Consider the following 26,135-nt stretch of genomic DNA (forward strand, 5'->3'; position numbering starts at 1 on the left):
ATATATGTGTGTGCGTGTGCATGTATATGTATGTGTGTGTATTTGTGTGTATATGTGTGTGTATATATGTGTGTGCGTGTGCATGTATATGTATGTGTGTGTATTTGTGTGCCTGTGCGTGTTTATGTATGTGTATGTATTTATGTGTGTATGTGTGTGTGTGTACATGTATATGTATGTGTGTGTATTTGTGTGCTTGTGCGTGTTTATGTATGTGTATGTATTTATGTGTATGTGTGTGTGCATATATGTGTGTGCGTGTACATGTGTGCCTGTGCATGTTTATGTATGTGTATGTATTTATGTGTGTGTGTATATGTGTGTGCGTGTACATGTATATATATGTGTGTGTATTTGTGTGTATATGTGTGTGTATATATGTGTGTGCGTGTATATGTATGTGTGTGTATTTGTGTTGCTGTGCATGTTTATGTATGTATTTATGTGTGTATGTGTGTACATGTCTATGTATGTGTGTATTTGTGTGTGCGTGTGCATGTTTATGTATGTGTGTGTATTTGTGTGCTTGTGCGTGTTTATGTATGTGTATGTATTTATGTGTATATGTGTGTGTGTGCGCATGTATATGTATGTGTGTGTGTATTTGTGTGCCTGTGCATGTTTATGTATGTGTATGTATTTATGTGTATATGTGTGTGTGTGCGCATGTATATGTATGTGTGTGTATTTGTGTTGCTGTGCATGTTTATGTATGTGTATGTATTTATGTGTGTGTATATGTGTGTGCATTTGTGTGCTTGTGTGTGTTTATGTATGTGTATGTATTTATGTGTATGTGTGTGTGTGCGTATATGTGTGTGCGTGTACATGTATATGTATGTGTGTGTATTTGTGTGCCTGTGCATGTTTATGTATGTGTATGTATTTATGTGTGTATGTGTGTGTGTACATGTATATGTATGTGTGTGTATTTGTGTGTATATGTGTGTGTATGTGTGTGCGTGTGCATGTATATGTATGTGTGTATTTGTGTGCTTGTGGGTGTTTATGTATGTGTATGTATTTATGTGTATGTGTGTGTGTGCGTATATGTGTGTGCGTGTACAGGCATATGTATGTGTGTGTATTTGTGTGCCTGTGCATGTTTATGTATGTGCATGTATTTATGTGTGCGTGTATATGTATATGTGTGTGCGTGTGCATGCATATGTAGGTGTGTGTGTGTTTGTATGCCTGTGCGTGTTTGTATGTGTGTGCGTGCTTATTTACTAAGGCCTAGATTTAGAGTTCGGCGGTAGCCGTCAAAACCAGCGTTAGAGGCTCCTAACGCTGGTTTTGGCCGCCCGCTGGTATTTGGAGTCAGTGATTAAAGGGTCTAACGCTCACTTTGCAGCCGCGACTTTTCCATACCGCAGATCCCCCTACGCCATTTGCGTAGCCTATCTTTTCAATGGGATCTTTCTAACTCCGGTATTTAGAGTCGTTTCTGCAGTGAGCGTTAGAGCTCTAACGACAAGATTCCAGCCGCCTGAAAATAGCAGGAGTTAAGAGCTTTCTGGCTAACGCCGGTTTATAAAGCTCTTAACTACTGTACCCTAAAGTACACTAACACCCATAAACTACCTATGTACCCCTAAACCGAGCTCCCCCCACATCGCCGCCACTCGAATAAAAATTTTAACCCCTAATCTGCCGACCGCCACCTACGTTATACTTATGTACCCCTAATCTGCTGCCCCTAACACCGCCGACCCCTGTATTACATTTATTAACCCCTAATCTGCCGCCCCCCGCTATCGCTGACCCCTGCATTACACTTTTAACCCCTAATCTTCCGCTCCGTAAACCGCCGCAACCTACGTTATCCCTATGTACCCCTAATCTGCTGCCCTAACATCGCCGACCCCTATGTTATATTTATTAACCCCTAATCTGCCCCCCACAACGTCGCCGACACCTACCTACACTTATTAACCCCTAATCTGCCGAGCGGACCTGAGCGCTACTATAATAAAGTTATTAACCCCTAATCCGCCTCACTAACCCTATCATAAATGGTATTAACCCCTAATCTGCCCTCCCTAACATCGCCGACACCTACCTTCAATTATTAACCCCTAATCTTCCGATCGGAGCTCACCGCTATTCTAATAAATGTATTAACCCCTAAAGCTAAGTCTAACCCTAACACTAACACCCCCCTAACTTAAATATAATTTACATATAACGAAATAAATTAACTCTTATTAAATAAATTAATCCTATTTAAAGCTAAATACTTACCTGTAAAATAAATCCTAATATAGCTACAATATAAATTATAATGATATTATAGCTATTTTAGGATTAATATTTATTTTACAGGCAACTTGGTATTTATTTTAACTAGGTACAATAGCTATTAAATAGTTAAGAACTATTTAATAGTTACCTAGTTAAAATAATTACAAATTTACCTGTAAAATAAATCCTAACCTAAGATATAATTAAACCTAACACTACCCTATCAATAAAATAATTAAATAAACTACCTACAATTACCTACAATTAACCTAACACTACACTATCAATAAATTCAATAAACACAATTGCTACAAATAAATACAATTAAATAAACTAGCTAAAGTACAAAAAATAAAAAAGAACTAAGTTACAGAAAATAAAAAAATATTTACAAACATAAGAAAAATATTACAACAATTTTAAACTAATTACACCTACTCTAAGCCCCCTAATAAAATAACAAAGCCCCCCAAAATAAAAAATTCCCTACCCTATTCTAAATTAAAAAAGTTACAAGCTCTTTTACCTTACCAGCCCTGAACAGGGCCCTTTGCGGGGCATGCCCCAAGGATTTCAGCTCTTTTGCCTGTAAAAAAAAACATACAATACCCCCCCCCAACATTACAACCCACCACCCACATACCCCTAATCTAACCCAAACCCCCATTAAATAAACCTAACACTAAGCCCCTGAAGATCTTCCTACCTTGTCTTCACCATCCAGGTTCACCGATCCGTCCTGAAGAGCTCCTCCGATGTCCTGATCCAAGCCCAAGCGGGGGCTGAAGAGGTCCATGATCCGGTCAAAGTCTTCATCCAAGCGGGGCAGAAGAGGATCTTCCATCCGATTGAAGTCATCATCCAGGCGGCATCTTCTATGGTCTTCCATCCGGAGCGAAGCGGCAGGATCCTGAAGACCTCCAGCGCGGAACATCCATCCGGACCGACGACTGAACGACGAATGACTGTTCCTTTAAGGGACGTCATCCAAGATGGCGTCCCTCGAATTCCGATTGGCTGATAGGATTCTATCAGCCAATCGGAATTAAGGTAGGAATTTTCTGATTGGCTGATGGAATCAGCCAATCAGAATCAAGTTCAATCCGATTGGCTGATCCAATCAGCCAATCAGATTGAGCTCGCATTCTATTGGCTGTTCCGATCAGCCAATAGAATGCAAGCTCAATCTGATTGGCTGATTGGATCAGCCAATCGGATTGAACTTGATTCTGATTGGCTGATTCCATCAGCCAATCAGAAAATTCCTACCTCAATTCCGATTGGCTGATAGAATCCTATCAGCCAATCGGAATTCGAGGGACGCCATCTTGGATGACGTCCCTTAAAGGAACCGTCATTCGTCGGGAGACATCGGAAGAAGAGGATGGATCCGCGTCGCCTGCTTCAAGATGGACCCGCTCCGCACCGGATGGAAGAAGATCGAAGATGCCGCTTGGAGAAGATGTTTGCCGGTCCGGATGTCCTCTTCTTGCCGGATAGGAGGAAGACTTTGGACCCTCTTCTGGACTTCTTCAGTGGATGTCTAGCCCCCGCTTGGGTTGGATGAAGATATCGGAGCCAGGACCGATCGGTGATACCTGGATGGTGAAGACAAGGTAGGAAGATCTTCAGGGGATTAGTGTTAGGTTTATTTAAGGGGGGTTTGGGTTAGATTAGGGGTATGTGGGTGGTGGGTTGTAATGTTGGGGGGGGGGGGGTATTGTATGTTTTTTTTTACAGGCAAAAGAGCTGAACTTCTTGGGGCATGCCCCGCAAAGGGCCCTGTTCAGGGCTGGTAAGGTAAAAGAGCTTGTAACTTTTTTAATTTAGAATAGGGTAGGGAATTTTTTCTTTTGGGGGGCTTTGTTATTTTATTAGGGGGCTTAGAGTAGGTGTAATTAGTTTAAAATTGTTGTAATATTTTTCTTATGTTTGTAAATATTTTTTTATTTTCTGTAACTTAGTTCTTTTTTATTTTTTGTACTTTAGCTAGTTTATTTAATTGTATTTTTTTTAGCAATTGTGTTTAATTAATTTATTGATAGTGTAGTGTTAGGTTAATTGTAGGTAATTGTAGGTAGTTTATTTAATTAATTTATTGATAGGGTAGTGTTAGGTTTAATTATATCTTAGGTTAGGATTTATTTTACAGGTAAATTTGTTATTATTTTAACTAGGTAACTATTAAATAGTTCTTAACTATTTAATAGCTATTGTACCTGGTTAAAATAATTACAAAGTTGCCTGTAAAATAAATATTAATCCTAAAATAGCTATAATATAATTATAATTTATATTGTAGCTATATTAGGATTTATTTTACAGGTAAGTATTTAGCTTTAAATAGGAATCATTTATTTAATAAGAGTTAATTAATTTCGTTAGATGTAAATTATATTTAACTTAGGGGGGTGTTAGTATTAGGGTTAGACTTAGCTTTAGGGGTTAATACATTTATTATAGTAGCGGTGAGGTCCGCTCGGCAGATTAGGGGTTAATAATTGAAGGTAGGTGTCGGCGATGTTAGGGAGGGCAGATTAGGGGTTAATACCATTTATGATAGGGTTAGTGAGGCAGATTAGGGGTTAATAACTTTATTATAGTAGCGCTCAGGTCCGCTCGGCAGATTAGGGGTTAATAAGTGTAGGTAGGTGTCGGCGACGTTGTGGGGGGCAGATTAGGGGTTAATAAATATAACATAGGGGTCGGCGATGTTAGGGCAGCAGATTAGGGGTACATAGGGATAACGTAGGTTGCGGCGGTTTACGGAGCGGCAGATTAGGGGTTAAAAGTGTAATGCAGGGGTCAGCGATAGCGGGGGCGGCAGATTAGGGGTTAATAAGTGTAAGGTTAGGGGTGTTTAGACTCGGGGTACATGTTAGAGTGTTAGGTGCAGACGTAGGAAGTGTTTTCCCATAGGAAACAATGGGGCTGCGTTAGGAGCTGAACGCTGCTTTTTTGCAGGTGTTAGGTTTTTTTTCAGCTCAAACAGCCCCATTGTTTTCTATGGGGGAATCGTGCACGAGCACGTTTTTGATGCCGGCCGCGTCCGTAAGCAACTCTGGTATCGAGAGTTGCATTTGCGGTAAAAATGCCCTACGCTCCTTTTTTGGAGCCTAACGCAGCATTTGTTTTAACTCTCGATACCAGAGTTAAATTTATGGTGCGGCCAGAAAAAAGCCCGCGGAGCGTTAACAGCCCTTTTACCGCCGAACTCTAAATCTAGGCCTTAGTATTTTTATTAAGTAAAAGAGCTGTTAAAGTTAGGGCAATGCCCTACAAAAGGCAATTTTAAGGGCTATTGGTAGTTTATTTTTTGATTACGGGGTATCTTTATTTTTGGAGAGGTTGTTTTTATAGGGGTATTAGATGAGATTTAATTTTTTTATTTTGGATAATTTTGTTTATTATTTTATGTAATCTTTGATTTTTTTATTTTTCGTAATTTTAGACTGTTATTTTTGTGACGTTAGCTTTTTATTTATTTTATCGTAGTGTTAGGATTTTTTAATTTTGTCATTTAGGGGGGGGGTTTGGTATATTTTAATTTTTTTAAATAGTAATATAAGGTTTATTTATAGTTTAAGCTTAGATGTTTTTTATTTCACAGGTGTTAAAAAGTAAATAAAAGTATTAACCTCTATCCCGCTGCTCCCGAACCCCGCCGCAACTAAATAAAAATATTAACCCCTATCCCGCTGCTCCCAGACCCCACCGCAACTAAATACAAGTATTAACCCCTATCCTGCCGCTCCCGGACCCCACCACAACTAAATAAAAGTATTAACCCCTATCCCGCCACACCTGGATCCCACCGCAACTAAATAAAATGTATTAACCGCTAAACCCCTGGCCTCCCACATCACTACTACTAACTAAACCTATTAACCCCTAAACCGCCAGCCGCCTAATATCGCCATAAACTAAATTAAGCTATTAACCCCTTAACCTAACAACCCGCTAACTTTACATTAAAATTACAACATCCCTATATTTTAATAAATTTAATCTTATCTTTAGAATTAAAATAAACTATATTAAACTATTAATTAACCTACCCTAACTACTATCCTACAATGAAATTAAATGAAATTATATTAAACTATTAATTAACCTACCCTAACTATTATACTAAAAATACATTAAACTACCAATTAAATTAACTATATTACATATTTAAAAACCTAACCCTACTCAAATTATTTAAATCTACAATTAAAAATTTCTAAATTGCAAAAAAAATAAAAAACAATAAGTTACAAAAAATAAAAAACACTAAGTTACAAAAAAACACAGTATCAAAAATAAAAAAAAGAATTACACCTAATCTAACAGCCCTATTAAAATAAAAAAGTCCCCCAAAAATAAAAAAAAACCCTAGCCTACAATAAACTACCAATGGCCCTTAAAAAAGCCTTTTGCGGGGCATTGCCCCAAAGAAATCAGCTCTTTTACCTGTAAAAAAAAATTGGAAAATGGAATCTGTAAACTGGATCTTGAATGCAAGTGCCATGAACTCCACCATTCCACCTTAAGTTGCTCAGAAAACAGTTCACAATACCACCTTTTTTCTCAATTTAGTATCCTGTCATTCCCTATTTAACCTTCCATTACCCAAGGTTCCTTGCTGGTTTATTGAAGTACTTTTCTGAAGTCTCCAGCTCTCTACCTTGCACCTTGTCTAACTAAAGAATCTAACTTCCACAGCGTCTCCTAAACTGCTCACAAGGAACGACACTAAGAGCCTCCTGCCGCATCCTGTGACGTCAGCGCCGTTGGCGCAATCTATCTCTCCTTCTCCCCAGCTGTCAGCAGGGCAGCTCCGCTCCAGACGCCACTTGCCGAGTCAGCTGCACAGACCCACACTTCTGCAGTACCGGAGCCTCTGTACTTAAGTTGTCACCGCACTTGCTAGGACCGCAATCAGCTGGGTTATCAGGTTCCGTATATTTGAAGTTTATTGTCACCATATTTTCTCTGTGATCCTGTGATTACTCAGAGCTAGCAGGGAGATCTGCTACTAAACTGTTATAATCTCTGCCTTGCTACTCGCATTATACCTGTTGCTTCACCACTTACTTCTGAGCATACTCTAAAGATATAAACCTTAAGCAATGTAGCTAACAACTTGTTACTAACGTGCCTACTTACCAAGTGCTTATGTATTGTAATTCATAAATATACTATAGTGTCATGCCTACTCCTTAACCATAATACTGCTGATATTATTGGTGACTACAATAGGCAAGATAATAACAAATAATTAAGTTTATGTTTCCTCGCTAGCAAACAGACTTTATTATTTGTCACATCCCTTTAATTTATTAAAGCTAATAGTCATACAAGTAACTTACAGCTGCAGTTGACACTGCAGGATCTTACAGCAAGTGACGTCATCCAAGATGGCATCCCTTGCAATCCTATTGGCTGAAAGGTTCCAATCAGCCAATAGGATTAGAGCCGCTAAAGTCCTATTGGCTGTTCCAATCAGCCAATAGGATTGAGCTCTTACCCTATTGGCTGATTGGAACAGCCAATAGGATGAGAGCTGCTCAAATACACTACGGAATTCCAGCGTATTTCAGGTTGACGGCTTAATAAATATCCTCCATAGTCTTTAACCCCTTGGCACCCAGTGATGGATGTAAATCAAGTACTTTTATAAAAGCAATTTTTAGAGAGACTTAAAGGAACGTTACACACAAAATAACTATAATTTGTATGAAGCGCAGGTTTTATACACAAGAGCTGAAAAACATGAGGGGAAATCAGCAGCAGGAAAACATTAGCAGCAATACTGTAATGTTAAGAATTAATTTTAAAAAATCACATAAAAGCTAATATGCTCAGTGTATATTAACACATAAATTGTGTACACATTACGCAACGTGTTTTTTGGCATTTAAATGATCTACATGTCAGTTTTATCAGTCTGTCCGTTATTTGGCGCTCCCTTCTGTTTTTCCGTTTTTCTGTGCAGTTTTCATTATCATCCCAAGAGCCAGAGATGGCTCATTTACTACAGTAGATATATTATTAATGTGGAACGAATATTCATGGCTGTGAGTTTAATAATATATGTTTTGTTGTGAACAAATTGGAATTAAGGGCCGATTTATTAAAGTGCGGACGGACATGATACGATGTAGTGTATCATGTTTGCAGCACCATTGCACAAGCAGTTCATCAGAGCAGCTTGTGCAATGCCACCCCCTGCTGATTTGCGGCCACTAGCAGGGGGTGTCAATAAGCCCTATCGAGTGGATTGATGTCCGCTGCTTCATAACTGCTGTTTCCGGGGGAAACAGGGGCAATTTGGTGCTTGATAATTCTGCCCCTTAGAGGGATATTTATCAAGCCGTCAACTGCAAATACACTGGAATTCCGCTTAGATAAAGACTTCTGCCGGCTTTGCTGAGGACTTCTGCCGCTTGGATGAGGATAGATGTCCGGTCTTCGAAAACTGTAAGTGGATCGTCATCGGTGGGTAGTGTTAGGGTTTTTTTAAGAGTTTATTGGGTGAGTTTTAATTTTAGGTTAGGGACTTTGGGCAGTAAAAGAGCTAAATGCCCTTTTGAGGGCAATGCCCATACAAATGCCCTTTTCAGGGCAATGGGGAGCTTAGGTGTTTAGATTGTTAGTTTATATTGATAGTTTTTTAGGTTTTTATTCAGGTGGGGGTTGGTTGTGTGGGTGGGGGGGCGTTTGTATTTTTATTTACAGGTAAAAGCGCTGATTTCTTTGGAGCAATGCCCCACAAAAGACCCTTTTAATGGACATTGGTAGTTTATTGTAGGCTAGTGTGTTTTTCTATTTTTGGGGGTCTTTTTTACTTTGATAGGGCTATTAGATTAGGTGTAATTCATTTTTATTTTTGATACTGTGGTTTTTTATTTTTTGTTACTTAGTTGTTATTTTTTTGTAACTTAGTAATTTTTAATTGTAGATTTAAATAATTTGAGTAGGGGGGCGGAGCCAACTGCCTAAGGGATCAGTCGCACATTACAGGAGCTCCTGCTCCTACTTCAGAAGATTAAGGCAAAACTATGCTTTGAGAAATACTATCACAGTTTTATAGATCGCCTTTGCATGCTCTCTACATGGCACATTGCCTAGGTGGGGTCAGATGGCCTAACAGCACATTTCAGCGTCTTTGAATCTTACCATGTGGCTTTGCAGTGAACGAGATACAATAAGTCTATCATTTACGAACAGAGTGGCTCACTATCTACGCCCTATCACACTATCTACTGTTCTGTGTGGGTAAACACTTCCTTTACAGTGATCCTAACTACTGTTTTAATACCCCTCCGAGAGACATGGTGGCCGTGGTGGATTGGGAAACAACAGCCTTTGGCTTTATAGAGGCCTCCTTCCGGCTGTTGGAGGCGCTTGTGACAAGGACCCTCGCAGAGAAAACCTACAATAGCCTACCTACTAACCAAGCCATAAAGCGATGCACCACACATAAGGAGGGAGAGCACTTGTTGGACTTGGACAAATATACTGCTGAGGTAGAAGCAACACAGCAGAGCGTACAACTAATCCAGCGGAGCCAAGCACAAAGATGGCGGGCGGTAGCCGGGCAGAAAATATACTCCTACCTTGCCCCTATAGCACCCTGCTTCAGTGACAGTAGTGACGGTCCGGGAGGGGCTCCGGGAGCTAATTGGCAACCCAACATGCAGGCGATGCACTTAACTATCCTGACGGAGATATCGGGTGAGCCCAATCGCATTAAAAGTAACATGAGACTCCTTTACCCACATACCTTACCAGTCTTGCCTTCTGAGCCTCTCATGATGAACGAAATTGTCGGCAGAGAGCTGCCTGTTAAAATGGATCCGGTAACTAATGAGCTTGCAAGATCTGGAATGGGCTAAACTGGAAACTTCCACCGAAGTTGTTTTCATGGACATGTACCTGCATGCTGATCTTTGTAATTATCGCATCTGACCACGGACATAACATATGGCAGTTTGTTTCAATGAGTGTGGCCCTGTCTTAGTTTATCTTCTTGCTGACGATAGTGAGCCAATGTGTTTTGTTATTTACTGCAGATTTACCCTCACCTATATGATAGTTATTGAGTTACAGACCCTGCGATGTCATAAGCCCAGCATGGTAGTTGAAAAATATTGGTTCACTTCAGTTTAATATATGTTTGCCTGTTTGTTAGTTGAGCCTCTTTTACTCAGTTACATGAGGGTCTCAGATGTTTAACACAGATGTGTGAGTGTGTCCACTGTTAATTATATTGTCACTTTCCCCTATATAGATAGATAACTGTAGATTAATATGTCCAACCACACATTCTCTGCCTACATATGTACCTTATGAACAGTTACCTCATTACGTTTTAGTTTAAGTAACCTCTGTATACAATTACTAAGCTGGTACTGCACTATTTACAAAGAGAGATGTCCTTATGTGTATTTTTAATTGATGCTTATACAACGCCCTATTTTTTATATCAAGCTGTATGTTGTTTCCCATGATTATGCTCCTACAGTTGTAACTAGCTAGGTGTGAGATTTTTGCTCAAAATATTTATGACCTAGGATGTCACATATTCCACCGAGATAGCCAACTGTCTACTGTTCCTTTAATTTATAGAGATTCCAGCTTCTATGTTTAACTGCTTTAAATTCTAGATATCACTTTTAAATATGTAGAGGTTGTTCCCCTCAGTGCAAAGAATTATTTGTAAGGATAAGTCCGGTCTTAATGTTCACACACCATATGACATGTGGGTCATTTCATGTATCAATGGTCCTACTCAAATGCCTTCTTCCTAATATCTATTTCAGAGTTCATACTAACTGTACGTTTGCAGTGCTCCTGGCTCATTCACCATGGGTTATATTTATATATAGTCAATGATTGAAAGCTCCTATTTCATATTGTATGATCACTGTGGGTGTATGTATGTTTATCAATCTGCACTCTCAAACTCCTCTCATGTTAGTCACACACTTTGAGGGATAAATAGCACTGTTACATAGTGATATCTTTATTTCATTTGGCTTAGGCTGGACCTTGGCCCCTACACGTACCCTCCAACTTTAGGGAAATCTCTACTGTAATAGATACACTCCTAGTAATATGGTGCAGCCTTTGATTTGGGCGCTCCCCTGCTAGCGGCCAAAGCAGTGGGCGCGTGTTTCTTACAAGTGTGTGGCTATATAGAAGAATTTTAGTTTTAACCACATGTTGCCATTAATACTCGTTAATCGTCACATAAACAGAACTACTACATATGACTAACCCATCTACCCTTCCCATACCGGATGTCCCAACAGATATTGAAGTCTCCCATTTATATTATCAAGCTTAGCTTGTCTCACTAAGGGCTTGCTATATCCCTTTATTGCGGACAGTCTCCTCTACCTTGCTCTGGTACATATCCTTGAAACTTAGTTAGTCCCAGCCCATAGTAGGTGTTCCCAGGTTCTTATTATAACCGGAGTCATACTTCCTTATTGTTATTTGCCCTAACCAATTATTTCAATAACGTAGAGTCCCTTCTATCATATCTCCCATACCTAACTGCCCACCTCCCCCCCCCCACCCCAAAATAATGCACCTCCTAATTTAGGAGATCTAACTACACGACTTATCTTGCCCATGTCGTACCCTGCTTATTCCTACTTATTTATTTTACTATGCTAGTTTTACCAGTTCTACCAATTTATGTTATCATATATCCTGTTTGACAGATATCCTTCCATACTTACATATCATACCATTCTATTTAACCATCTTAGGAGATTTACCTACACAACTTATTTTGCCTATGTCGTACCCTGCCTAGGTTGAGTTATATTTTTATACATAGCATACCCGCTTACTTAATACCAATAATTTACTTTATCATATACCTCATTAGACAAATATCCTATCATACTTACATATCATACCACACTATCTAACCAGAAACGGCATATGTTGCTTGAAATATATCCTGTTATTCTATTCTGTCATATAATTATAAAAAAGAGGTTCTTGACTCTTCCATAATATAGCCTATGTTGTAGATCTTATTTATGTGGATGGAAGTAGTATATGTGTATACCATTTATGCATATTCTGTATGATATTATTTTGCATAAGCTGTATTGTTTTTTTGCACAACCTCAATAAAAATCTTTATAAAAAAAAATAATAATAATTTGAGTAGGGTAAGTTTTTTAATTATGTAATATAGCTAATTAAATTTGTAGTTTAATGTAATTTTAGTATAAAAGTTAGGGTAGGTTAATTAATAGTTTAATATATTTTATTTTAATTCTACAGGTAAGTTTAAATTTATTATAAAATAGGGATGAGGTAATTATAATGTAAAGTTAGCGGGTTGTTAGTTTTAGGGGTTAATAGCTTAATTTAGTTTATGGCGATGTGGGGGGCTGGCGGTTTAGGGGTTAATAGGTTTAGTAAGTGGTAGTGATGTTGGAGGCCAGGGGTTAATACATTTATTTAGTGGCGGTGGGGTTCGGATGCGGCGGGATATGGTTTAATACATTTATTTAGTTGTGGAGGGGTCCGGGAGCGGCGGGATAGGGGTTAATAACTTTATTTAGTTGCAGAGGGGTCCGGGAGCGGCGGGATAGGGGTTAAACATTTTAGTATAGTGGCAGTGTTTAGTGACAGAGTATAAATAATGTTGGGAAAAAGCCGAATAGCAGCAAGATCGATGACTTCTAGTTAACAACAGTCCGCTGCTCATCGGCCTGTACTTGGTGCGCAGCTGTTTTTATAAATATGGAGATCGTATTCAGGTCCGCGGCCTCAATGTTAGGCGATGTTAGGCGTCGAATGCAGCATAGTTGATGGCCCGGTTGATAGATAGGCCTCTTATTGTGCATGGAGGCTCGCCCCCTATAAAAATCATTTCACAATTGTGCAATCTCGTTTTAAGGTCTCTTAGAAAGATACTAAGCAGCAAGTGTCAGGATTTACAGTTTTAAATCATAAAACAACATGTATACATTTTGAGTGTTTTACAATTAAATTTGTAGTCGCTGTTTTGTGTACAATTCATGCCAAAATGGAACATACTACAAAATTAATTTTATTTAAAAATGATCCTTATGAAAGTTGTCGTACGACCATATAGAGAAAGAACAGTGCAGGAGTCTGGCCAGATATCCTAACAGATGCATTTAGATGGGCTCAAAGTAGTGCGGATGGAAATGGACTACAATAGTTAACTCTAATGCGGCATTTATTTGATGTCCTGTAAAAAAACGATTTTAATAATGCCTGTACTGTTAATCAAATATGAAATATAAAATCACTCAATTTGTAGATATAGGTGTCCTGAGGTGAGTTTTCCTGCAGAGGCTTTTAGCTGTGCATGATATAACATAGTCATCACATTTATATATGCATATGTGCCTATGGGGTTATTGGAGCTTTAATGAATCCATACCATATATGTTAACAAATATCTAGAATGTCACCAATGGCCATTTCAGAGTGTTTAACATAGGAACAATGTAAAAGACCATTTGGAAATAGCTGTGAAAAGTCTAACAGGTGGCTGAAAAGTCTTCCAAGGACATATCAAGTGCCTAGGGGCCGAATTTGAAAAGCCAAAAATGGTTTTGAAAAGTAGTTGGGAAGTGAGCCAAAAATGCATTTGTGATCACTGAGCAGTTTTCAGGAAACGGCTGAAATCGCACTATTGCGTCAAATCACAATAGATTGTGATTGAGGCCAAAATGAGAGAGCAGAACCTGGAAGTCCCAGAGAGATGAGAGTTGTCTTCAATATAAAGTAATAAAGTTCTCTGGAATTTCGAATCCCACCAGGGAGTGTAAAATTAACAGTGAAGCACCTGGCACTGATAAATTATCATTTTGCAGCAAATACAAATTAAAGTGAAATATTTTCACTACAATTTTACTTCTATTTGCCTCTTGTTTTCTGTTAAATAAGTGCATTGTGAATTTTGAGCAAATTTCACCTGCATATAGCTGGCAAGATAAATCTGTGAGACCTGCAGATGTAAAATGCAAGAATATCATGAGTCACACACTGGGAACTCCCCTGCTAAGCCCAGGTAACTCATTTGTTCCTAATACTTTCAGGTTCATTTCACATATACAAAATGCAATGAAATGTGTAAAGATGAAGAGATTTATACACAGTATGATCCTTATTTGTTAAAGTCACACAGAAACTTTCAAGCTTAATCCAAATCTGTAAAATTACAATCATAAATACACAACTTTATGCAGAATCTAAATGCATTAAAATACAAAATAGAAAATCTTTAATGTAATACAATTTAAAGAACAAAATCTGAAGTTTAAAATACAGGTATAACACCTTATTATTATTTTATTCACAATCAAAAAGGCACATAACAGTTAAATTAGAAAATGTAGGTGCAAGCTCTTTGAAATGCGTTGTCGTGACTGTGTTTGCAGTGGAGCAGGTTTAGGCTTTATTGTTTCAGTTATGTTAACACCTTGCACCAAATAGACGTAGGGACTACATCACACAGTACTTTTCCCAGTGTACTGTGTTGATGCAGTACCTACAGTTTTTCCAGGACAAAGGTGCATGTGGCAGTCCCCACTGTTAGCATAGACAGTGGGAGCCACAACAAGGGGGTATAAGGGATTGGCCTTCATATGGTAAGGGAAAACTGATCATGCTTTCTTAACGTATGAAGCCAAATCGATGATCATTACAGAGAGTGCCTTGCCTGTGTCACTCTCTCTAATAATCCTCCATTGGTTCTGAGTGGGAGCAGTTTGACGAAAGGAGGGGTTGGGTAGGCGGCTTAGCAAAGAAGGGGAGTTTACTTGTAAACTGGCTTCCAGTAACAAACATGGTGGGGGACAGTGGGAGGTTGGAGGCTCATATATTTATTATTTTTTTTAAAGCCCTAAGCTGCATACTGGCAGGCTATGATTTAATATGGAGCAGAAAGAGGCACCACATGTGCAAATCAATAGTACAATGTGTGATGTAAGCAGAAGAAATACACACAGGGTACTCACTTTCAGAAAAGGCATTCAGGCATGCCCATAGAAGCAGGCTGGATTTCTACAGCAGTCCAGCTAGCTGAGCACCATTCGAATAGTTCCCCATGGTGCAAGGCCACAGCAGATAAGGAACAGAGGAAGGTAACCAGATGGAAGGGGTAAATCCTATAGGTAGCGTACGCTCAGAGAAAAATACTAAGCATGAGAGTTAAAAACATCAAAGTGATTTATTTAAAAACACAGTTTAAAAACAACCCATGTGGGGGGCGGAGCTAGCAACTGAAGAAGATGGTCGCATTTCTGCAGAGCTCCTGGCTCTAGACATAATATATGGGGCTTATCTGCTCTATTATGCAGCTCAAAATTATTCAGAGACAGACCTCACACCTATAAGCTCTTTTTGCTATATGCCCGGGGACTTTAATGCTCTAATCACTGTGGTTTATTATAGGGACATAGCAAACTTTGTGGCGATTCAGTTGAATGAGAAATCCAAGATGGCATTGATCTTGTGGGGCGAAGAAATCAGGGCCCTAATTGATGCTCACTTTTCCAACTTGTCGCAAGTGCTTGCAGTGGCAACTGGGCAGGATTTACCAGCTATTATCGATCCAGGCCACCAGGTGAAGTCACGGAGCCCTTCAGATAATAGCATTCACGATAGCCTTGCATCGTGTGCTCAGGAGGCTGGTTGTGTCGGAGAGACTCCTACCCTGGAGGAAAAGACTCTATGCATACAGGACATACAGAGATCGGACAATGTAGTAATTTCTATGAGCATTACGGCAGCCCACTTCATGCTGCAGATCACTTACCTGTTATCGCCTACCGGACACCCAAGGAGTCGAAAGTCCTGCCTAGCAAGCACTGCTGGTACGGGCATGGAAATGGTCCATCACACCCAAGATTTCCCTTACCATAGAGGTCGAGTTGTGCAAGGATGGAGTGTGGATCGGTACTCGCTATCCCATGGCCGAATACATTACTTTTCCTCACTGACTTTTCTTCAGGCCGACTCCAGACGCGGTATTGGTTAGATCTGCGATGGAACTAGATTTACTTTGGGACTTGGACTGAAAGATCCCAAGCAACTTCCCAAGAGTTTGGATTATGGCTATGGAGGGGGTTCTCCCCTGCAAAAGTTTCACAAGGAGTTTTGTATGTTATTCGTAGAACTGTAGTCACTGGTGAAAATTAACGGTGGCAACTGAAACTGTTTTCAGATCATTCACTGCATGTTGTACAGTTGTTATGTTGGTTAGTGTTTTCTTATATAGCTAAAAGTTTATCTATTTAACTAAAGCCCAGGTTCATTTTAATTATTTTTTGTATATCAATGGAGAGTGGAGACAAGGCTTACAGCCTCCTCCCTTAATACATAATCTATATCTATTTAGCACTCTCATTAAGTGGTATTATAGGGGACATAGAACTCATTTCTGATCTAGCGAAAGGTTAGTTTTCTGGGGAATATATATAGTATATATATCATAATAATTTATACTTTGTGCTGGGTGTTATACAGCTCCTACTGTGTTATTTAGTATTTAAGGTGTAGATGCTTATTTACTTACAATTTATACCTGTTGCTGGGTGTAGGGCCCATACCTGTGTAACAGGGCATATTAAAAATAATACAGGTGCTTTTGTGATCTATTTTCATATTCCCCTATAATGAGGTCAGCACTGCACAACACTAGGTTTTTTTTTTCTCACCTAGTGCATACTTAAAGGATTACTTTCTGTTATAATTTTTAAGCTAAACAACTAACATATTAAAGTTAATAAACATTAATTAAAACCTACTGAGCTATATTTTCTCCAAAACGAAGTTTCATAACGTTCTAAAAGTTATATCTTTTATTCGCCGATGATGTCACGTTATCCTGCCCACTATTTTCAGCACTGCATGTTCAAAATACTTAAACCAATAACTTTGTGTTTAAAGCGCCATTTTGAAACCTAGGTATTGTAAACGGATTGGTACAGAGCAAAGGATACCCACGAAGTGGGTTTGGAAAACAATTAAATTTGCAGACAAGATTTCTGATATACGGTAGAGATATGTTAATGAAATGCTATTGATAAAAAGCTTATTTGGGGTAGTTAGTTAGTAACAGGCATAGAAAATATTTACTTACAGTGGCCCTTTAACACCTTATGGTTTCTTCTTTAGTACCCCCAGATGCTTATCTTCACTTACTTTAATAGGCCCGCTTAATGGTTAATGATACTAGTATATGTTGTTAGTTATTTATATCCTTGGCAAGGGCTAGCTAGTCGAAGGTTGAAGCTTACTGTGTATGTATCCTTATATGTTTTGGCACAGTGTTGCTACACTCTCATTCTGGCTTTGCACCAACTTAAACTACCTTATCATGTTTTTTGCCCTAATAGGAACAGTAGTGGCCTCACAATTTAGTTAAAGTAATTTACACATATCTGTTGTACTGAGCATTTAGTGCCCCCTTTAGTCAACAGGTACCACGGAATTTTGCATCTTTATCTTTTTGTGTTGATGGCTAGATGGTCTTTAACCTCCATCTTCTCACATAATATGCCATATTAGGAACAGTCCTGGTCTCACAGTCTACCTAAAGGTCATCCAAACATATATAATGTGCCAAGCCTGCAGCACCCCTTTTGTTAACAGACACCACGAATATTCCCTTCTTCCTTATTTTATGTTATTAGGTGGTTGTTCTCCTGCCCCCCCTCCCTTCCCCATATGATACACTCTGGCATGCAGGAATGCAACCAGAGTGATCAGCGCAGTTTCTCTCATAAAATGCCGCATTTATCCCTACTTCATATTGCATCTAAAATATTTAACTTTTTATTAGACCTTCATATGTTTTAGACTATGCATTCTAATTAAGATGTTTCAGCTCGTGAGGAACCTATATGGGTTTTTTTGTAACTTCTTTATCTTTATGCGTGTTCTCATATTTAGGGAACCTCAGTTTAATGTGTATGTTTCTCATCTTTTATTGGATTTTAGCGAAGCGTCTTTTGATTGTTGGTATGTTTTTCAATAAGTTTTACATATATCTTCAGAACATTTCAAAGCTGGGGGGGGGGGAATTAGAGCAATTAGAAAAATGTTGCATTGATACATTCTACAGGTTTAATTATAGCATTGTATGTATTTTCTCTATTATTGTTACACTCTGTACATTATTCATATAATGCTTTTCATGTTATCATTTAATATTAAAGAAAATACAGAAAATGTGAGGTCTATTTGTGTAATATTGCATAATCGTGAGGTAACGGTTATGTCTATGTATAGTGGCAATATAAATGACACCTCTTTTCTTTTTCATATGTTTATGATTTCTGTAATGCAATTTGCCTATTGTATTTCACTTATAACCTCAATAAAAAGTATTATAAAAAAAAAAAAAAACAACCCATGCTTGATCTAGTATAATCTTTAGCATAGATGTGGAGAAACCATGCAGCCCGTTTCTCTGTGATAACCATTTCATCAGGCATGTTACAAACAAACTAATCAACCCTTAAATAGGGCTACGCTACCATCAGGTGTAATAAAACCTCCCTTCCAAACACATTCATTATCCTATATTAACCCTTCGTTTCCACATACCCACATTGTTATACCTTTAAGTTCAATAATTATAAATAAATAGTGTAAATATGATCCCTCTTACCTTTAGAATAACCTTAAGGTTATATAAATATTGTGTAGTGCCACTGAATACAATCCGCAATATTGTACTTGTCGGTGAAACAATGGATCATGATATATACCTGGGTTATAGGGAATGATAATAAGCCATAGGTATCCCCACTCTTAATTTCAAACAATCGCATTAAAAATGATAGGCTAGTATACATAACTTGCTGTTATAAATATATTGAGCGTGGTCCGTATAACCCCAATATTTAAACAGTGTCAGCCGTAAAGGATCAGCCCAGGATTCAACCCAACTGCTAGCGTGAAAAGTAAAACACACGCTAGTACACTGAGAAATATCCAGGACGTGACCCACTCAGGTTTGAGCAAGCAAATGTCCCTCTAAGCAGGTTAGCAAACAAAGTCAGGTATTCCTTTTAGCAGGTTTGAATAAAGCAAATGTCCCTTTAAGCAGGTTAATAAACAAACAAAGTCAGGTATTCCTTTTAGCAGGTTTGGATAAAGCAAATGTCCCTTTAAGCAGGTTAGCAAACAAACTGAGAGAGATATTCCTTTTAGCAGGTTTGGATAAAGCAAATGTCCCTTTAAGCAGGTTACCAAACAAACAAAGTCAAGTATTCCTTTTTAGCAGGTTGGATAAAGCAAATGTTCCTTTAAGCAGGTTAGCAAACAAACAAAGTCAAGTATTCCTTTTTAGCAGGTTTGGATAAAGCAAATGTCCCTTTAAGCAGGTTAGCAAACAAACAAAGTCAGGTATTCCTTAGTAGGTTAGAATAAAGCAAATGTCCCTTTAAGTAGGTTAGCAAACAAACTGAGAGAGGTATTCCTTTTAGCTGGTTTGGATAAAGCAAATGTCCCTTTAAGCAGGTTAGCAAACAAACAAAGTCAAGTATTCCTTTTAGCAGGTTTGGATAAAGCAAATGTCCCTTTAAGCAGGTTAGCAAATAAACAGAGAGGTATTCTTTTTAGCAGGTTTGACTCCAGGATTCAGATTAAGGACAAGAGTCTCCATAAACAGAAGAGAGGATCAGGCAAAGCAAAGTCTGGAAGGGAAGGATCAGACTTTAGAAAAATACTCACTCAGGTCCGGTCTGGCGTGAAGGGAGAGAACAAACGGTGGCCGAGTAAGATCTCCCGCCGAGATTTGAAGGCAGAGAGACTGTGACGTCAGGAGGTGTGTCAGATACCGCGTCAAGTTGCTAGGCAACGTGACGTGAGACAGAGGAGATCCGTGAGCCACGGCGACACGGCAATAAGCGGGTCAGATACATGACAGCACCCCCCCTCAAGGACCCCTCCGGGGGACAGGACCAGGCCTAGCAGGATAGGTTTTGTGAAAGGTCCTAATCAAAGCAGGGGCGTGTACTTGTTGGGCAGGTTCCCAAGTCCGTTCCGTGACAGGATAACCCTTCCAATGGATGAGATAGTACAATTTCTTGCCACGAAATTTGGAATCCAAAATGTGATCTACTTCAAACTCAGGCTGTCCCTGAATCAACAGAGGAGGAGGCTTGGGTAGAGACTTAGAATACTTATTAGATACCACAGGTTTCAGAAGAGAAACATGAAAAACAGGGTGAGCTTTGAGGGTTTTCGGAAGAGCAACTCGGTAAGCAGTAGAACAAACCTGACCCAATATTCGGAAAGGACCCACATATCGTGGTCCCAATTTATTAGAAGGTTGTTTGAGACTAAGATGACGTGTAGAAATCCAAACCTTGTCTCCAGGATGAAATTTAGGAGCCTTCTGCCGTCGGTGATCTGCAAAAAACTTGCATCGATTAGAGGCTTTGGAAAGAAGAACACGTACCCTCCGCCAATGGCGAGTTAATCTCCGAGCAGTTTGATCAGAAGCAGGATTCTCAGAAGAGGAAGTATGCAGAGGAAATGTTCTGGGTTGAAATCCGTAAGCTGCATAAAAGGGAGAAGACTGAAGAGACGAATTGTAACAAGCATTATGAGCCCACTCCGCCAAAGGAAGATAACAAGTCCAATTAGAGTGATCATGGTCCACATAATGTCTAAGATAAGTCTCCAGACACTGGTTTACTCTCTCGGTCTGGCCATTAGACTGTGGATGATGTGAAGTTGACAAAGAGACTGTAGTGCCAAAATGTTTGCAGACCCATCTCCAGAACCGAGAAACAAATTGTACCCCTCTATCGGAGACGATGTCCATAGGAAACCCTTGTAATCTCACGATATGTAAAAGAAAAAGTTCAGAAAGTCTCTTGGCAGATGGAAGACCAGGTAAAGGAATGAAATGAGCAGACTTCGTAAACCTGTCGACTACCACCAAAATAGTGTTGTTTCCGGCTGAAAAAGGAAGGTCTGTAATAAAATCCATAGATAAATGGGTCCAAGGCTGTTGAAGAATGAGTAAAGGCTGAAGCAAACCAGAAGGGAGTTGACGAGGAGTATTATTGGTAGCACATTGTGTGCAAACAGAGACATAATCTTTAACATCTTGAGTGAGAGTAGGCCACCAGACATACCGTTTGAGATTCCGAATCATGTTACTGATGCCAGGATGTCCAGAGAGAGGACTATCATGAGCCCAATGCAGGATCTTGGGACAGAGACATTCAGGAACAAATAGTAAACCGTCAGGGAGGTTTGCAGGATGAAGGAAGATCCTTTTGAGCAGACTGTAAGTCCTGTAAACAAGAGGTTGATAACTGAGCTATGACTTTTTATGGTTGAAGAATGGTACCAGATTCTGGAGTAGAGGTAGATTGAAACTGTCTGGACAGGGCATCCGCTTTTTTATTCTTAGAACCAGGTATATAGGAAAGATTGAAATTAAAACGTGAGAAGAAGAAAGACCAACGAGCCTGCCTGGAATTCAATCATTTGGCAGTTTGAAGATTTTTATGATCCGTGAGTATGGAAAATGGAAAAGTAGTACCCTCCAGCCAATGCCTCCATTCGTCCAGAGCCATCTTGATGGATAATAACTCTTTATTGCCTACGTTATAGTTTAATTCAAAAGAAGTAAATTTCTTGGAAAAGAAACCTACAGGATGAATCTTTCCCTTGTCAGGTATTCGTTGGGAAAGAACAGCCCCAGCAGCAACAGAAGAAGCATCCACTTCTAGGATAAATTGAAAATCCGGATTTGGGTGATGGAGTATGGGTGCAGAAGAAAAGGCCTCTTTGAGGGACTCAAAGGCCTTAAAGGGACAGTACACTGTAAAATTGTTCTTCCATAAATGTATTTTAAATGACTTGTTATACCAGCTGCAGAGTATAAAATATTTGAGAAATTGCATTTTCAGGTTTATTTGTGTATATGAAGTAGCTGGTTTTGTGCTTTGAAACCACAGCCTATTACAAGGGGTTGAACTTAAGGTAATATCAGATCTCATTATGTTATCACTTTATGTACACAGACTTGCTTCCTTATCTTATATTTGTCTGGAGCACCAAAGCTCAATACATAGAGAGAACAATGGAAAATTATCATTTTATTACTTAACTATCATGCCCCCCACTGAGGGTGTAATCTCTTCTGCTGGCTGTGTTTACTTAGGCTTGTCAATAGCATATACGCCAGTATCAAAACTTTCAGTATCGGTTGGGAAACCACAAGCTAAATCAGCTATTTCAAATGCTGAAATATGAGTAAAGGAGCTACTTGCAACCAATTTAATACACTCTAGCAGGTAAAAAGGATCATTGGGAATAATTTAAAGGGGAGAAAGTTTTTGGGTGAACTGTCCCTTTAATAGCCTCTGGGGACCATTCTTTACAATCTTGCCCCTTTCTAGTGAGTGACCTAAGGGGAGCAGTGATAGTAGCAAATCCTTTGATAAATTTCCTGTAATAACTGGCGAAGCCAAGAATCCGTTGTAGGGCCTTAAGAGAATCAGGTCTAGGCCAGTCCAAAATGGAAGAGTGTTTAGTTGGATCCATTTCAAATCCAGATTCAGACATTACATAATCCAAGAAAGGTATGGATTTTTGATGAAATGAACATTTCTCCAATTTGGCAAAAAGATTATTGTCTCTTAACCGTTGCAGAACTTTCCTGACGTGGTGTACATGATCTTGATAATTGTGGGAAAAAATTAGAATATCGTCAAGGTAAATAATGATGAAGGAATTCAAAAAATCCCGAAAGATCTCATTCACAAAGTGTTGAAAAACAGCAGGGGCATTACATAGCCCAAATGGCATGACCAGATATTCATAATGCCCAAATCGAGTGTTAAAGGCTGTTTTCCATTCATCACCCTTGCGCATGCGGATAAGATTATACGCACCACGAAGATCCAGTTTGGTAAATATTGTAGCTACTTGAAGATAAGTAAACAGTTCAGGAATAAGAGGTAAGGAGTAACTATTCTTGATAGTGATTTGATTCAAACCCCGGTAATCAATACAAGGTCGCAGACCTCCATCCTTTTTCCCCACAAAAAAGAACCCTGCCCCTAGAGGAGAAGAGGAGGGTCGAATAAAACCGCTAGCCAAACTATCTTGGATATATTCCTCCAAAGCTAGATTCTCAGGCCTTGAGAGTGGATACGTCTTACCACGAGGGTAGGTAGCCCCAGGAAGCAGATCAATGGGACAATCAAAAGGACGGTGAGGGGGAAGAAGTTCTGCTTCTTTCTTGGAAAAAACATCAACAAAATCTTGATAAGGTGCGGGTAATGACCCAGAAGTGTCAGTAGTGAGAGCAATAGTAAGAGGCACTTTAGTGGGTATTTGAAGACAACTATTTTGACATGCAGAACCCCAGGAAGTGAGTTCGCCTTGAGTCCAAGAGAAGACAGGGTTATGTAACTGGAGCCAGGGAAGACCCAAAATTATGGGAAATTGAGGAGTCGAGATAACGTCAAAACATATTGTCTCCGAATGTAGAATTCCTACAGAAAAGAGAATGGGTCTAGTAGCAAACTGGATAAGTCCGGAACCCAAAGGATCTGCACTAACAGTAGAGACAGGAATAGAATACTCCTTTCTTCTTAAGGGAATAGAGTGAGTAGTTACAAATGTGGAATCGATGAAGACTCCTCCAGCACCCGAGTCAATAAGGGCTTGAGTATGAACCTTGTCTCCTCCAATTTGAAGAGAAACTGGAACAAAAAGTTTATTATTGAGGGAATTAAATCCTATTTGGCTTAACTCAGTTCCCTGGACAGAAGTTAAGCCCTGGCTTTTACTGGTCTGGTAGGACAATACTTTAATAAATGTCCTTTAAGGCCACAGTACAAACACAGTCCAAGAGAGCGTCTCCTCAGACGTTCAGTCTCGGTTAGTCTGATGGTGCCTATTTCCATTGGTTCAGCCTGATCGGAAGGTGGAGAAGCGGGAGTTACAGGGTTTGAGAGGCGAGGAACCAGACGAAAAGGTCGATTTGAAGATTTCTGACTTCTTTCCCTTCCTTGTTGGCGTTCGCGGTATCTGGAATCGAGGCAAATACAAAGATTTATCAGAGCTTCTAGAGATTCTGGAAGTTCACGATACACCAACTCATCTTTGAGACGTTCAGATAGTCATTTACGAAAAGCTGCTCTAAGAGCTCCCTGATTCCAAGTAGTCTCTGAAGCTAGGGTGCAAAATTCAATGGCATATTGAGATAGAGATTGACCACCTTGTCGTAAGTTTAGGAGGGAAGCTTCAGCATCGGCGAACCTCCCCGGTTTATTGAAGACATTTGAAAATACAGAGAGGAATGTATCCACATCCTGGAGTATTGGATCATTCTTTTCAAGCAAAGGTGATACCCAGGCTAAGGCTCTACCTTTCATTAAGGATATAAGGAAAGTGATTCTAGAAGAGGGAGTTACAAAGAGAACAGGACTATTCCAAAAATGAAGGCGACACTGATTCAGAAAACCCCTACAATCCTCAGGATTACCATCATATATGTCTGGAAGGGGTATCCTCGGACTGAGTTGACCTTGTGACTGATTGGTAGGATTTGTAGGAGGAGAGGGCTCCAAAGGAATAGGATTAGGAGGTATAGGAGCAGCCATATTCTGTAGTAAAGTAGTTATCTGATCCATCTTTGCGTCCAAGGATTGCAAGTGAGTAGCATGAGATCCCAATAACTGTCCCTGGTGGGTCACGGCCATGGATAATTCGGTGGGGTCCATTTTTGGCCCGTTTGTAATGTCAGCCATAAAGGATCAGCCCAGGATTCAACCCAACTGCTAGCGTGAAAAGTAAAACACACGCTAGTACACTGAGAAATATCCAGGACGTGACCCACTCAGGTTTGATTAAAGCAAATGTCCCTTTAAGCAGGTTAGCAAACAAAGTCAGGTATTCCTTTTAGCAGATTTGAATAAAGCAAATGTCCCTTTAAACATGTTAAAAAAACAAACAAAGTCAGGTATTCCTTTTAGCAGGTTTGGATAAAGCAAATGTCCCTTTAAGCAGGTTAGCGAACAAACTGAGAGAGATATTCCTTTTAGCAGGTTTGGATAAAGCAAATGTCCCTTTAAGCAGGTTAGCAAACAAACAAAGTCAAGTATTCCTTTTTAGCAGGTTTGGATAAAGCAAATGTCCCTGTAAGCAGGTTAGCAAACAAACAAAGTCAAGTATTCTTTTTAGCAGGTTTGGATAAAGCAAATGTCCCTTTAAGCAGGTTAGCAAACAAACAAAGTCAGGTATTCCTTAGTAGGTTAGAATAAAGCAAATGTCCCTTTAAGTAGGTTAGCAAACAAACTGAGAGAGGTATTGCTTTTAGCTGGTTTGGATAAAGCAAATGTCCCTTTAAGCAGGTTAGCAAACAAACAAAGTCAAGTATTCCTCTTAGCAGTTTAGAATAAAGCAAATGTCCCTTTAAATATGTTAGCAAACAAACAGAGAGGTATTCTTTTTAGCAGGTTTGACTCCAGGATTCAGATTAAGGACAAGAGTCTCCATAAACAGAAGAGAGGATCAGGCAAAGGAAAGTCTGGAAGGGAAGGATCAGACTTCAGAAAAATACTCACTCAGGTCCGGTCTGGCGTGAAGGGAGAGAACAAACCGGCCCGAGTAAGGTCTCCCGCCGAGATTTGAAGGCAGAGAGACTGTGACGTCAGGAGGTGTGTCAGATACCGCGTCACGTTGCTAGGCACGGCAATGAGCGGGTAAGATACATGACAAACAGGGGCTTGTTTCTTAGCCTAGATTGGTCTAGATAGAGGCTAACTAAAAATATGTCAAAATAGACGTAAACCTGGACCGCCTCCTACTAAATGTGTATTGGTTCTCCATGGAAGTGACGATGATAATAA

The sequence above is a fragment of the Bombina bombina genome, chromosome 1 (genome assembly GCF_027579735.1).
Source record: "Bombina bombina isolate aBomBom1 chromosome 1, aBomBom1.pri, whole genome shotgun sequence".
Taxonomy (NCBI): domain Eukaryota; kingdom Metazoa; phylum Chordata; class Amphibia; order Anura; family Bombinatoridae; genus Bombina; species Bombina bombina.